Source organism: Perissodus microlepis, chromosome 16, assembly GCF_051167445.1.
Source record: "Perissodus microlepis isolate ML-2025 ecotype Zambia chromosome 16, ASM5116744v1, whole genome shotgun sequence".
NCBI classification, from domain to species: domain Eukaryota; kingdom Metazoa; phylum Chordata; class Actinopteri; order Cichliformes; family Cichlidae; genus Perissodus; species Perissodus microlepis.
In genome coordinates this window covers 18,290,816-18,306,865 of record NC_140476.1, presented here as the reverse complement: position 1 = coordinate 18,306,865, position 16,050 = coordinate 18,290,816, and positions in this window count along the sequence as shown.

Sequence of the window (16,050 nt, the reverse complement as noted above, 5' to 3'; positions counted from 1 at the left end):
CATGTATGAAAATTGGAACACATATCTATTGTTAGTAGACGCACAAAAAAGTCTATTATGGCCATGTCCTAAACACAACAGGAAGTCCGCCATTTTGGATTGAATGTGACATTTTCGCTCTGATTTTACCATTTCCATGCCTTGTACTTTAACGAACTCCTCCTTGGGATTTGGTCCTATAAACTTCAAATTTGGACAGTGCCAACTACACACCTGGGCCATGTTAAATTGCGGAGCTTTTGAGTTTTCACAATACCGTGAGGCCGTGGCGCCACGGCGAATTTCGATGACTCGCCATGAAAATCTTATTGCCTCTCATTCTGTCATACATTGTCTGATCTGGACCAAAGAGCACACATATGATAAGGCTTCACCCCTGAACATATTTCACCTGCCATATTTGACATCAAGGACAGCGCCACCTAGTGGGAACAGGAAATGTCATGTTTTACACTTTGGGGCACAGTATTGTGATGGGTGACATCTGCAGCCTCAAATTTCTCCAGGAAACCCTTAAGGAGTTGGTCTTGGGTTACAGTGAAAACTGTGACTTTTCACGAAAGGGTGTGACCCCAGCAGCATGGCGAACATTGATGTCTCGCCATGAAGAAACAAATTAGTATAACTCCATGAAATCCAGTCTGATCAGTACCAGACTTTACAGGCGTGATGTCAGACCCGCCCTGAACAGATTGATGTGCCCATTGTCAGTAATATGCAGAGCGCCACCTATTGGCAACAGGAAATGTCATGTCTTACATTTTGTTTTACTGATTTTCACAGGTTCATCGTGGCCACCTCAAAAGCGGTGAATATCACCATCAGTGCCTCATGATGCTTCAGTGCGAAAATTGTGACTTTAAACTGAACGGCGCACCCTGGTGGGAAGGCGGTTGACCATGAAAAATGAAGTGGCTTTTGAGGGGCTTGGAAAGTTTATATAGGCTTTAAATTTGGCCCACACCTCCAATGTGATGAACGCTTTGTTGTTATGTAACCATTTTCCTTGAATAGCGCAAAATGGCTCCACAGCGCCCCCTACAAAATTTCAAAACCACAGCCCCTGCTCTGTGTTTTATCTATGAGTCTGAAACCTGGTAAGCTTATAGGAGATATCAAGATGTACAAAAAAGTCTCTTGGAGCAATATCCCAAATCCAACAGGAAGTCAGCCATTTTAAAATGAATGTGTAATTTTGGCGACATTTTCCCCTCTTTTCAGGCACCGTACTTTGACGAACTCCTCCAAGGGATTTCATCAGATTGATGCGATCTCCTGTATGTGGCATCTAAAGACCTTTGTGATGTTAAATTGCGAAGCTTTTTACGTTCAGGGAAACGGCGTGGTCATGGCGGCACGTGGAGTTTCAATCACTCGCCAAAAAGCAGTAATCTGCTGTCACTCAAAAACACAATGTTCAATCTCTCCCAAAGGTCATAGGCGTGATGAGACTCGAGCTCGGAAATGTTTGTTATGCCATTTGTCATTAATGGTTAGAGCGCCACCTAGTGGGACGACTAACTAATCATGATTGAACGAGATGAAATGTTAGCTGGTGGTTAAATGCATGAATTCCATCAATGTGACATCAGATCGGACGTGCTGGTTTCAGGTGTTGGGCGTGGCTCGACGTGCCGGGGGTGCGAGGGCCCTCATAACGCTGCTTGCAGCTTTAATTATTAGGGCCCGAGCACCGAGAGTGCGAAGGCCCTATTGTATCTGCTCCGTTTCTTATTATTATTATTATTATTATTATTATTATTATTATTATTCAGGTAAAACAAGGGCCTTTTTGAGGGCCTAAACATGCTCAAAAACTCATGAAATTTTGCACACGCGTCAGGTCTGGTGAAAAATTACGTATTTTAATGTCCTCAGACATGGCCAGGGAAAATTGGCTCAGTAGCGCCACCTAGGAAAATCTAAAACGCGAGCCCCCGGTGTGGGTATGACCTACATGTATGAAAATTGGAACACATATCTATTGTTAGTAGACGCACAAAAAAGTCTATTATGGCCATGTCCTAAACACAACAGGAAGTCCGCCATTTTGGATTCAATGTGACATTTTCGCTCTGATTTTACCATTTCCATGCCTTGTACTTTAACGAACTCCTCCTTGGGATTTGGTCCTATAAACTTCAAATTTGGACAGTGCCAACTACACACCTGGGCCATGTTAAATTGCGGAGCTTTTGAGTTTTCACAATGCCGTGAGGCCGTGGCGCCACGGCGAATTTCGATGACTCGCCATGAAAATTTTATTGCCTCTCATTCCGTCATACATTGTCCGAGCTGGACCAAAGAGCACACATATGATAAGGCTCCACCCCTGAACATATTTCAACTGCCATATTTGACATAAGGGACAGCGCCACCTAGTGGGAACAGGAAATGTCATGTTTTACACTTTGGGGTACAGTATAGTGATGGGTGACATCTGAAACCTCAAATTTCTCCAGGAAAGCTTTAAGGAGTTGGTCTTGGGTTACAGTGAAAACTGTGAGTTTTCGCGAAAGGGTGTGACCCCAGCAGAATGGCGAACTTTGATGTCTCGCCATGGAGAAACAAATTAGTATAACTCAATGAAATCCAAGCTGATCAGAACCAGACTTTACAGGTATGATGTCAGACCCGCCCTGAACAGATTGATGTGCCCATTGTCAGTAATATGCAGAGCGCCACCTATTGGCAACAGGAAATGACATGTCTTACATTTTGTTGTACTGATTTACACAGGTTCATCGTGGCCACCTCAAAAGCGGTGAATATCACCATCAGTGCCTCATGATGCTTCAGTGCGAAAATTGTGACTTTAAACTGAACGGCGCACCCTGGTGGGAAGGCGGTTGACCATGAAAAATGAAGTGGCTTTTGAGGGGCTTGGAAAGTTTATATAGGCTTTAAATTTGGTGCACACCTCCAATGTGATGAGGGCTTTTTTGTTATGTGATCATTTTCATTGAATATCCCAAAATGGCTCCACAGCGCCCCCTACAAAATTTCAAAACCACAGCCCCTGCTCTGTGTTTTATGTATGAGTCTGAAACCTGGTAAGCTTATAGGAGATATCAAGATGTACAAAAAAGTCTCTTGGAGCAATATGCCAAATCCAACAGGAAGTCAGCCATTTTAAAATGAATGTGCAATTTTGGCGACATTTTCCCCACTTTTCAGGCACCATACTTTGACGAACTCCTCCAAGGGATTTCATCAGATTGATGCGATCTCCAGTGCGTGGAATCTAAAGACCTTTGTGATGTTAAATTGCGAAGCTTTTTATATTCAGGGAAACGGGGTGGTCATGGCGGCACGTAGAGTTTCAATCACTCGCCAAAAAGCAGTAATCTGCTGTCACTCAAAAACACAATGTTCAATCTCTCCCAAAAGTCATAGGCGTGATGAGACTCGAGCTCGGAAATGTTTGTTATGCCATTTGTCAGTAATGGTTAGAGCGCCACCTAGTGGGACGACTAACTAATCATGATTGAAGGAGATGAAATGTTAGCTGGTGGTTAAATGCATGAATTCCATCAATGTGACATCAGATCGGACGTGCTGGTTTCAGGTGTTGGGCGTGGCACGACACGCCAGGGTGCGAGGGCCCTCATAACGCTGCTTGCAGCTTTAATTATTATTATTATTATTATTCAGGTAAAACAAGGGCCTTTTTGAGGGCCTAAACATGCTCAAAAACTCATGAAATTTTGCACACGCGTCAGGTCTGGTGAAAAATTACGTATTTTAATGTCCTCAGACATGGCCAGGGAAAATTGGCTCAGTAGCGCCACCTAGAAAAATCTAAAACGCGAGCCCCCGGTGTGGGTATGACCTACATGTATGAAAATTGGAACACATATCTATCGTTAGCAGACGCACAAAAAAGTCTGTTATGGCCATGTCCTAAACCCAACAGGAAGTCCGCCATGTTGGATTGAAGGTGACATTTTGGCTCTCATTTTGCCATTTCCATGCCTTGTACTTTAACGAACTCCTCCTTGGGATTTGGTCCTATAAACTTCAAATTTGGACAGTGCCAACTACACACCTGGGCCATGTTAAATTGCGGAGCTTTTGAGTTTTCACAATACGGTGACGCCGTGGCGCCGCGGCGAATTTCAATGACTCGCCATGAAAATCTTATTGCCTCTCATTCTGTCATACATTGTCCGAGCTGGACCAAAGAGCACACATATGATAAGGCTCCACCCCTGAACACATTTCAACTGCCATATTTGACATCAGGGACAGCGCCACCTAGTGGGAACAGGAAATGTCATGTTTTACACTTTGGGGTACAGTATTGTGATGGGTGACATCTGCAGCCTCAAATTTCTCCAGGAAAGCCTTAAGGAGTTGGTCTTGGGTTACAGTGAAAACTGTGACTTTTCGCGAAAGGGTGTGACCCCAGCAGCATGGCGAACTTTGATGTCTCGCCATGGAGAAACAAATTAGTATAACTCAATGAAATCCAAGCTGATCAGAACCAGACTTTACAGGCATGATGTCAGACCCGCCCTGAACAGATTGATGTGCCCATTGTCGGGAATACGCAGAGCGCCACCTAGTGGCAACAGGAAATGTCATGGCTTTCACTTTGTTGTACTGATTTTCACAGGTTCATCGTGGCCATCTCAAAAGCGGTGAATATCACCATTAGTGCCTCATGATGCTTCAGTGCGAAAATTGTGACTTTAAACTGAACGGCGCACCCTGGTGGGAAGGCGGTTGACCATGAAAAATGTATTGGCTTTTGAGGGGCTTGGAAAGTTTATATAGGCTTTAAATTTGGCCCACACCTCCAATGTGATGAACGCTTTGTTGTTATGTAACCATTTTCCTTGAATAGCGCAAAATGGCTCCACAGCGCCCCCTACAAAATTTCAAAACCACAGCCCCTGCTCTGTGTTTTATCTATGAGTCTGAAACCTGGTAAGCTTATAGGAGATATCAAGATGTACAAAAAAGTCTCTTGGAGCAATATCCCAAATCCAACAGGAAGTCAGCCATTTTAAAATTAATGTGTAATTTTGGCGACATTTTCCCCTCTTTTCAGGCACCGTACTTTGACGAACTCCTCCAAGGGATTTCATCAGATTGATGCGATCTCCTGTATGTGGCATCTAAAGACCTTTGTGATGTTAAATTGCGAAGCTTTTTACGTTCAGGGAAACGGCGTGGTCATGGCGGCACGTAGAGTTTCAATCACTCGCCAAAAAGCAGTAATCTGCTGTCACTCAAAAACACAATGTTCAATCTCTCCCAAAGGTCATAGGCGTGATGAGACTCAAGCTCGGAAATGTTTGTTATGCCATTTGTCAGTAATGGTTAGAGCGCCACCTAGTGGGGCGACTATAATCATGATTGAATGAGATGAAATGTTAGCTGGTGGTTAAAGGCATGAATTCCATCAATGTGACATCAGATCGGACGTGCTGGTTTTAGGTGTTGGGCGTGGCTCGACGCGCCGGGGGTGCGAGGGGCCCTTATAACGCTGCTTGCAGCTTTAATTATTATTATTATTATTATTCAGGTAAAACAAGGGCCTTTTTGAGGGCCTAAACATGCTCAAAAACTCATGAAATTTTGCACACGCGTCAGGTCTGGTGAAAAATTACGTATTTTAATGTCCTCAGACATGGCCAGGGAAAATTGGCTCAGTAGCGCCACCTAGAAAAATCTAAAACGCGAGCCCCCGGTGTGGGTATGACCTACATGTATGAAAACTGGAACACATATCTACCGTTAGCAGACGCACAAAAAAGTCTATTATGGCCATGTCCTAAACCCAACAGGAAGTCCGCCATTTTGGATTGAAGGTGACATTTTGGCTCTGATTTTACCGTTTCCATGCCTTGTACTTTAACGAACTCCTCCTTGGGATTTGGTCCTATAAACTTCAAATTTGGACAGTGCCAACTACACACCTGGGCCATGTTAAATTGTGGAGCTTTTGAGTTTTCACAATACGGTGATGCCGTGGCGCCGCGGCGAATTTCAATGACTCGCCATGAAAATCTTATTGCCTCTCATTCTGTCATACATTGTCCGAGCTGCACCAAAGAGTACACATATGATAAGGCTCCACCCCTGAACACATTTCAACTGCCATATTTGACATCAGGGACAGCGCCACCTAGTGGGAACAGGAAATGTCATGTTTTACACTTTGGGGTACAGTATTGTGATGGGTGACATCTGCAGCCTCAAATTTCTCCAGGAAAGCCTTAAGGAGTTGGTCTTGGGTTACAGTGAAAACTGTGACTTTTCGCGAAAGGGTGTGACCCCAGCAGCATGGCGAACTTTGATGTCTCGCCATGGAGAAACAAATTAGTATAACTCAATGAAATCCAAGCTGATCAGAACCAGACTTTACAGGCATGATGTCAGACCCGCCCTGAACAGATTGATGTGCCCATTGTCGGGAATACGCAGAGCGCCACCTAGTGGCAACAGGAAATGTCATGGCTTTCACTTTGTTGTACTGATTTTCACAGGTTCATCGTGGCCACCTCAAAAGCGGTGAATATCACCATCAGTGCCTCATGATGCTTCAGTGCGAAAATTGTGACTTTAAACCGAACGGCGCACCCTGGTGGGAAGGCGGTTGACCATGAAAAATGAAGTGGCTTTTGAGGGGCTTGGAAAGTTTATATAGGCTTTAAATTTGGTGCACACCTCCAATGTGATGAGGGCTTTTTTGTTATGTGATCATTTTCATTGAATATCCCAAAATGGCTCCACAGCGCCCCCTACAAAATTTCAAAACCACAGCCCCTGCTCTGTGTTTTATGTATGAGTCTGAAACCTGGTAAGCTTATAGGAGATATCAAGATGTACAAAAAAGTCTCTTGGAGCAATATCCCAAATCCAACAGGAAGTCAGCCATTTTAAAATTAATGTGCAATTTTGGCGACATTTTCCCCACTTTTCAGGCACCGTACTTTGACGAACTCCTCCAAGGGATTTCATCAGATTGATGCGATCTCCTGTATGTGGCATCTAAAGACCTTTGTGATGTTAAATTGCGAAGCTTTTTACGTTCAGGGAAACGGCGTGGTCATGGCGGCACGTGGAGTTTCAATCACTCGCCAAAAAGCAGTAATCTGCTGTCACTCAAAAACACAATGTTCAATCTCTCCCAAAGGTCGCAGGCGTGATGAGACTCGAGCTCGGAAATGTTTGTTATGCCATTTGTCAGTAATGGTTAGAGCGCCACCTACTGGGACGACTAACTAATCATGATTGAACGAGATGAAATGTTAGCTGGTGGTTAAATGCATGAATACCATCAATGTGATATCAGATCGGACGTGCTGGTTTCAGGTGTTGGGCGTGGCTCGACGCGCCGGGGGTGCGAGGGCCCTCATAACGCTGCTTGCAGCTTTAATTAGGGCCCGAGCACTGACAGTGCGAAGGCCCTATTGTATCTTCTCTGTTTATTATTAGGGCCCGAGCACCGAGAGTGCGAAGGCCCTATTGTATCTGCTCCGTTTCTTATTATTATTATTATTATTATTATTATTATCATTATTCAGGTAAAACAAGGGCCTTTTTGAGGGCCTAAACATGCTCAAAAACTCATGAAATTTTGCACACGCGTCAGGTCTGGTGAAAAATTACGTATTTTAATGTCCTCAGACATGGCCAGGGAAAATTGGCTCAGTAGCGCCACCTAGAAAAATCTAAAACGCGAGCCCCCGGTGTGGGTATGACCTACATGTATGAAAATTGGAACACATATCTATCGTTAGTAGACACACAAAAAAGTCTACTATGGCCATGTCCTAAACACAACAGGAAGTCCGCCATTTTGGATTAAATGTCACATTTGGGCTCTGATTTTACCATTTCCACGCCTTGTAGTTTCGCGAACTCCTCCTTGGGATTTGATCATACAAGCTTCATATTTGGTCAGTGTCAACTACACACCTGGGCCATGTTAAATTGCGGAGCTTTTGAGTTTTCACAATACCATGAGGCCGTGGCGCCACGGCGAATTTCGATGACTCGCCATGAAAATCGTATTGCCTCTCATTCTGTCATACATTATCCAATCTGGACCAAAGAGCACACATATGATAAGGCTCCACCCCTGAACATATTTCAACTGCCATATTTGACATCAGGGACAGCGCCACCTAGTGGGAACAGGAAATGTCATGTTTTACACTTTGGGGTACAGTATTGTGATGGGTGACATCTGCAGCCTCAAATTTCTCCAGCAAAGCCTTAAGGAGTTGGTCTTGGGTTACAGTGAAAACTGTGACTTTTCGCGAAAGGGTGTGACCCCAGCAGCATGGCGAACTTTGACGTCTATGAAATCCAGTCTGATCAGTACCAGACTTTACAGGCATGATGTCAGAGCCGCCCTGAACAGATTGATGTGCCCATTGTCAGGAGTACGCAGAGCGCCACCTAGTGGCAACAGGGAATGTCATGTCTTTCACTTTGTTGTACTGATTTTCACAGGTTCATCGTGGACACCTCAAAAGCGGTGAATATTAACATGGGTCCCTCGTGATGCTTCAGTGAGAAAATTGTGACTTTAAACTGAACGGCGCACCCTGGTGGCAGCGCAGTTCACCATGAAAGATGAAGTGGTGTTTGAGGGGCTTGGAAAGTTTATAGAGGCTTTAAATTTGGCACACACCTCCAATGTGAAGAAGGCTTTGTTGTTATGTGACCATTTTCCGTGAATAGCGCAAAATGGCTCCACAGCGCCCCCTACAAAATTTCAAAACATCAGCCCCTGCTCTGTGTTTTATGTATGAGTCTGAAACCTGGTAAGCTTATAGGAGATATCAAGATGTACAAAAAAGTCTCTTGGAGCAATATCCCAAATCCAACAGGAAGTCAGCCATTTTAAAATGAATGTGTAATTTTGGCGACATTTTCCCCTCTTTTCAGGCACCGTACTTTGACGAACTCCTCCAAGGGATTTCATCAGATTGATGCGATCTCCTGTGCGTGGAAACTAAAGACCTTTGTGATGTTAAATTGCGAAGCTTTTTACATTCAGGGAAACGGGGTGGTCATGGCGGCACGTGCTTTCAGTCACTCGCCAAAAAGCAGTAATCTGCTGTCACTCAAAAACACAATGTTCAATCTCTCCCAAAGGTCGTAGGCGTGATGAGACTCGAGCTCGGAAATGTTTGTTATGCCATTTGTCAGTAATGGTTAGAGCGCCACCTAGTGGGGCGACTATAATCATGATTGAATGAGATGAAATGTTAGCTGGTGGTTAAAGGCATGAATTCCATCAATGTGACATCAGATCGGACGTGCTGGTTGTAGGTGTTGGGCGTGGCTCGACGCGCCGGGGGTGCGAGGGCCCTCATAACGCTGCTTGCAGCTTTAATTATTATTAGGGCCCGAGCACCGAGAGTGCGAAGGCCCTATTGTATCTGCTCCGTTTCTTATTATTATTATTATTATTATTATTATTATTCAGGCAAAACAAGGGCCTTTTTGAGGGCCTAAACATGCTCAAAAACTCATGAAATTTTGCACACATGCCAGGTCTGGTGAAAAATTTTGTATTTTAATGGTTTTACATATGAGCACTGGGAAATGGCTCTAGAGCGCCACCTATGCCTTGTTAAATGCAGCCCTACGACCACATCGTTTGAGCTACATGTATGAAATTTGGCACACATCTGTACTATGCCAAGATGAACAAAAAAGACTGTGGGCCCATTGACGCAAACCCAACAGGAAGTCCGCCATTTGGACGTGAAGGTGACATTTTGGCTCTAATTTTGCCATTTCCATGCCTCGAACTTTTTCGAACTCCTCCTTGGGATTTGGTCTTACAAGCTTCATCTTTGGTCAGTGTCAACTACACACCTGGGCCATGTTAAATTGCGGAGCTTTTGAGTTTTCACAATACCGTGAGGCCGTGGCGCCACGGCGAATTTCGATGACTCGCCATGAAAATCTTATTGCCTCTCATTCTGTCATACATTGTCTGACCTGGACCAAAGAGCACACATATGATAAGGCTCCACCCCTGAACATATTTCACCTGCCATATTTGACATCAGGGACAGCGCCACCTAGTGGGAACAGGAAATGTCATGTTTTACACTTTGGGGTACAGTATTGTGATGGGTGACATCTGCAGCCTCAAATTTCTCCAGGAAAGCCTTAAGGAGTTGGTCTTGGGTTACAGTGAAAACTGTGACTTTTCGCAAAAGGGTGTGACCCCAGCAGCATGGCGAACATTGATGTCTCGCCATGAAGAAACAAATTAGTATAACTCCATGAAATCCAGTCTGATTAGTACCAGACTTTACAGGCGTGATGTCAGACCCGCCCTGAACAGATTGATGTGCCCATTGTCAGTAATATGCAGAGCGCCACCTATTGGCAACAGGAAATGTCATGTCTTACATTTTGTTGTACTGATTTACACAGGTTCATCGTGGCCACCTCAAAAGCGGTGAATATCACCATCAGTGCCTCATGATGCTTCAGTGTGAAAATTGTGACTTTAAACTGAACGGCGCACCCTGGTGGGAAGGCGGTTGACCATGAAAAATGAAGTGGCTTTTGAGGGGCTTGGAAAGTTTATATAGGCTTTAAATTTGGCCCACACCTCCAATGTGATGAACGCTTTGTTGTTATGTAACCATTTTCATTGAATAGCGCAAAATGGCTCCACAGCGCCCCCTACAAAATTTCAAAACCACAGCCCCTGCTCTGTGTTTTATTTATGAGTCTGAAACCTGGTAAACTTATACAAGATATCAAGATCTACAAAAAAGTCTCTTGGAGCAATATCCCAAATCCAACAGGAAGTCAGCCATTTTAAAATGAATGTGTAATTTTGGCGACATTTTCCCCTCTTTTCAGGCACCGTACTTTGACGAACTCCTCCAAGAGATTTCATCACATTGACGCGATCTCCTGTATGTGGCATCTAAAGACCTTTGTTATGTTAAATTGCGAAGCTTTTTACGTTCAGGGAAATGGCGTGGTCATGGCGGCACGTGGAGTTTCAATCACCTAGTGGGGCGACTATAATCATGATTGAATGAGATGAAATGTTAGCTGGTGGTTAAAGGCATGAATTCCATCAATGTGACATCAGATCGGACGTGCTGGTTTTAGGTGTTGGGCGTAGCTCGACGGGCCGGGGGTGCGAGGGCCCTTACAACGCTGCTTGCAGCTTTAATTATTATTATTATTATTATTTCGGCAAATGAATCGGCCTTTTGAGGGCCTAAACATGCTCAAAAACTCATGAAATTTTGCACACGCGTCAGGTCTGGTGAAAATTTACGTATTTTAATGTTCTCAGACATGGCCAGGGAAAATTGGCTCAGTAGCGCCACCTAGAAAAATGAAAAACGCGAGCCCCCGGTATGGGTATGACGTATATGTTTGAAAGTCGGTCCACATATATAACTTTCAGAGTCGAACAAAAAAGTCTATTATGGCCATGTCCTAAACCCAACAGGAAGTCCGCCATTTTGGATTGAAGGTGACATTTTGGCTCTGATTTTACCGTTTCCATGCCTTGTACTTTAACGAACTCCTCCTTGGGATTTGGTCCTATAAACTTCAAATTTGGACAGTGCCAACTACACACCTGGGCCATGTTAAATTGTGGAGCTTTTGAGTTTTCACAATACGGTGACGCCGTGGCGCCGCGGCGAATTTTGATGACTCGCCATGAAAATCTTATTGCCTCTCATTCTGTCATACATTGTCCGAGCTGGACCAAAGAGTACACATATGATAAGGCTCCACCCCTGAACACATTTCAACTGCCATATTTGACATCAGGGACAGCGCCACCTAGTGGGAACAGGAAATGTCATGTTTTACACTTTGGGGTACAGTATTGTGATGGGTGACATCTGCAGCCTCAAATTTCTCCAGGAAAGCCTTAAGGAGTTGGTCTTGGGTTACAGTGAAAACTGTGACTTTTCGCTAAAGGGTGTGACCCCAGCAGCATGGCGAACTTTGATGTCTCGCCATGGAGAAACAAATTAGTATAACTCAATGAAATCCAAGCTGATCAGAACCAGACTTTACAGGTATGATGTCAGACCCGCCCTGAACAGATTGATGTGCCCATTGTCGGGAATACGCAGAGCGCCACCTAGTGGCAACAGGAAATGTCATGGCTTTCACTTTGTTGTACTGATTTTCACAGGTTCATCGTGGCCACCTCAAAAGCGGTGAATATCACCATCAGTGCCTCATGATGCTTCAGTGCAAAAATTGTGACTTTAAATTGAACGGCGCACCCTGGTGGGAAGGCGGTTGACCATGAAAAATGAAGTGGCTTTTGAGGGGCTTGGAAAGTTTATATAGGCTTTAAATTTGGCGCACACCTCCAATGTGATGAACGCTTTGTTGTTATGTAACCATTTTCCTTGAATAGCGCAAAATGGCTCCACAGCGCCCCCTACAAAATTTCAAAACCACAGCCCCTGCTCTGTGTTTTATCTATGAGTCTGAAACCTGGTAAGCTTATAGGAGATATCAAGATGTACAAAAAAGTCTCTTGGAGCAATATCCCAAATCCAACAGGAAGTCAGCCATTTTAAAATTAATGTGTAATTTTGGCGACATTTTCCCCTCTTTTCAGGCACCGTACTTTGACGAACTCCTCCAAGGGATTTCATCAGATTGATGCGATCTCCTGTATGTGGCATCTAAAGACCTTTGTGATGTTAAATTGCGAAGCTTTTTACGTTCAGGGAAACGGCGTGGTCATGGCGGCACGTGGAGTTTCAATCACTCGCCAAAAAGCAGTAATCTGCTGTCACTCAAAAACACAATGTTCAATCTCTCCCAAAGGTCATAGGCGTGATGAGACTCAAGCTCGGAAATGTTTGTTATGCCATTTGTCAGTAATGGTTAGAGCGCCACCTAGTGGGGCGACTATAATCATGATTGAATGAGATGAAATGTTAGCTGGTGGTTAAAGGCATGAATTCCATCAATGTGACATCAGATCGGACGTGCTGGTTTTAGGTGTTGGGCGTGGCTCGACGCGCCGGGGGTGCGAGGGCCCTTATAACGCTGCTTGCAGCTTTAATTAGGGCCCGAGCACCGAGAGTGCGAAGGCCCTATTGTATCTGCTCCGTTTCTTCTTCTTATTATTATTATTATTAGGGCCCGAGCACCGAGAGTGCGAAGGCCCTATTGTATCTGCTCCGTTTCTTCTTCTTCTTCTTCTTATTATTATTATTATTATTATTATTCAGGTAAAACAAGGGCCTTTTTGAGGGCCTAAACATGCTCAAAAACTCATGAAATTTTGCACACGCGTCAGGTCTGGTGAAAATTTACGTATTTTAATGTCCTGAGACATGGCCAGGGAAAATTGGCTCAGTAGTGCCACCTAGAAAAATCTAAAACGCGAGCCCCCGGTGTGGGTATGACCTACATGTATGAAAATTGGAACACATATCTATCGTTAGCAGACGCACAAAAAAGTCTATTATGGCCATGTCCTAAACCCAACAGGAAGTCCGCCATTTTGGATTGAAGGTGACATTTTGGCTCTGATTTTACCGTTTCCATGCCTTGTACTTTAACGAACTCCTCCTTGGGATTTGGTCCTATAAACTTCAAATTTGGACAGTGCCAACTACACACCTGGGCCATGTTAAATTGCGGAGCTTTTGAGTTTTCACAATACGGTGACGCCGTGGCGCCGCGGCGAATTTCAATGACTCGCCATGAAAATCTTATTGCCTCTCATTCTGTCATACATTGTCCGAGCTGGACCAAAGAGTACACATATGATAAGGCTCCACCCCTGAACATATTTCAACTGCCATATTTGACATCAGGGACAGCGCCACCTAGTGGGAACAGGAAATGTCATGTTTTACACTTTGGGGTACAGTATTGTGATGGGTGACATCTGCAGCCTCAAATTTCTCCAGGAAAGCCTTAAGGAGTTGGTCTTGGGTTACAGTGAAAACTGTGACTTTTCGCGAAAGGGTGTGACCCCAGCAGCATGGCGAACTTTCATGTCTCGCCATGGAGAAACAAATTAGTATAACTCAATGAAATCCAAGCTGATCAGAACCAGACTTTACAGGCATGATGTCAGACCCGCCCTGAACAGATTGATGTGCCCATTGTCGGGAATACGCAGAGCGCCACCTAGTGGCAACAGGAAATATCATGGCTTTCACTTTGTTGTACTGATTTTCACAGGTTCATCGTGGCCACCTCAAAAGCGGTGAATATCACCATCAGTGCCTCATGATGCTTCAGTGCGAAAATTGTGACTTTAAACTGAACGGCGCACCCTGGTGGGAAGGCGGTTGACCATGAAAAATGAAGTGGCTTTTGAGGGGCTTGGAAAGTGTATATAGGCTTTAAATTTGGTGCACACCTCCAATGTGATGAGGGCTTTTTTGTTATGTGATCATTTTCATTGAATATCCCAAAATGGCTCCACAGCGCCCCCTACAAAATTTCAAAACCACAGCCCCTGCTCTGTGTTTTATGTATGTGTCTGAAACCTGGTAAGCTTATAGGAGATATCAAGATGTACAAAAAAGTCTCTTGGAGCAATATCCCAAATCCAACAGGAAGTCAGCCATTTTAAAATAAATGTGCAATTTTGGCGACATTTTCCCCACTTTTCAGGCACCGTACTTTGACGAACTCCTCCAAGGGATTTCATCAGATTGATGCGATCTCCAGTGCGTGGAATCTAAAGACCTTTGTGATGTTAAATTGCGAAGCTTTTTACATTCAGGGAAACGGGGTGGTCATGGCGCCACGTAGAGTTTCAATCACTCGCCAAAAAGCAGTAATCTGCTGTCACTCAAAAACACAATGTTCAATCTCTCCCAAAGGTCATAGGCGTGATGAGACTCGAGCTCGGAAATGTTTGTTATGCCATTTGTCATTAATGGTTAGAGCGCCACCTAGTGGGGCGACTATAATCATGATTGAATGAGATGAAATGTTAGCTGGTGGTTAAATCCATGAATTCCATCAATGTGACATCAGATCGGATGTGCTGGTTTCAGGTGTTGGGCGTGGCACGACACGCCGGGGTGCGAGGGCCCTCATAACGCTGCTTGCAGCTTTAATTAGGGCCCGAGCACTGACAGTGCGAAGGCCCTATTGTATCTGCTCTGTTTATTATTATTATTTATTATTATTATTATTATTATTATTATTATTATTATTATCATTTCGGCAAATGAATCGGCCTTTTGAGGGCCTAAACATGCTCAAAAACTCATGAAATTTTGCACACGCGTCAGGTCTGGTGAAAATTTACGTATTTTAATGTTCTCAGACATGGCCAGGGAAAATTAGCTCAGTAGCGCCACCTAGAAAAATGAAAAACGCGAGCCCCCGGTATGGGTATGACCTACATGTTTGAAAGTCGGTACACATATATAACGTTCAGAGTCGAACAAAAAAGTCTATTATGGCCATGTCCTAAACCCAACAGGAAGTCCGCCATTTTGGATTGAAGGTGACATTTTGGCTCTGATTTTACCGTTTCCATGCCTTGTACTTTAACGAACTCCTCCTTGGGATTTGGTCCTATAAACTTCAAATTTGGACAGTGCCAACTACACACCTGGGCCATGTTAAATTGCGGAGCTTTTGAGTTTTCACAATACGGTGACGCCGTGGCGCCGCGGCGAATTTCAATGACTCGCCATGAAAATCTTATTGCCTCTCATTCTGTCATACATTGTCCGAGCTGGACCAAAGAGGACACATATGATAAGGCTCCACCCCTGAACACATTTCAACTGCCATATTTGACATCAGGGACAGCGCCACCTAGTGGGAACAGGAAATGTCATGTTTTACACTTTGGGGTACAGTATTGTGATGGGTGACATCTGCAGCCTCAAATTTCTCCAGGAAAGCCTTAAGGAGTTGGTCTTGGGTTACAGTGAAAACTGTGACTTTTCGCGAAAGGGTGTGACCCCAGCAGCATGGCGAACTTTGATGTCTCGCCATGGAGAAACAAATTAGTATAACTCAATGAAATCCAAGCTGATCAGAACCAGACTTTACAGGTATGATGTCAGACCC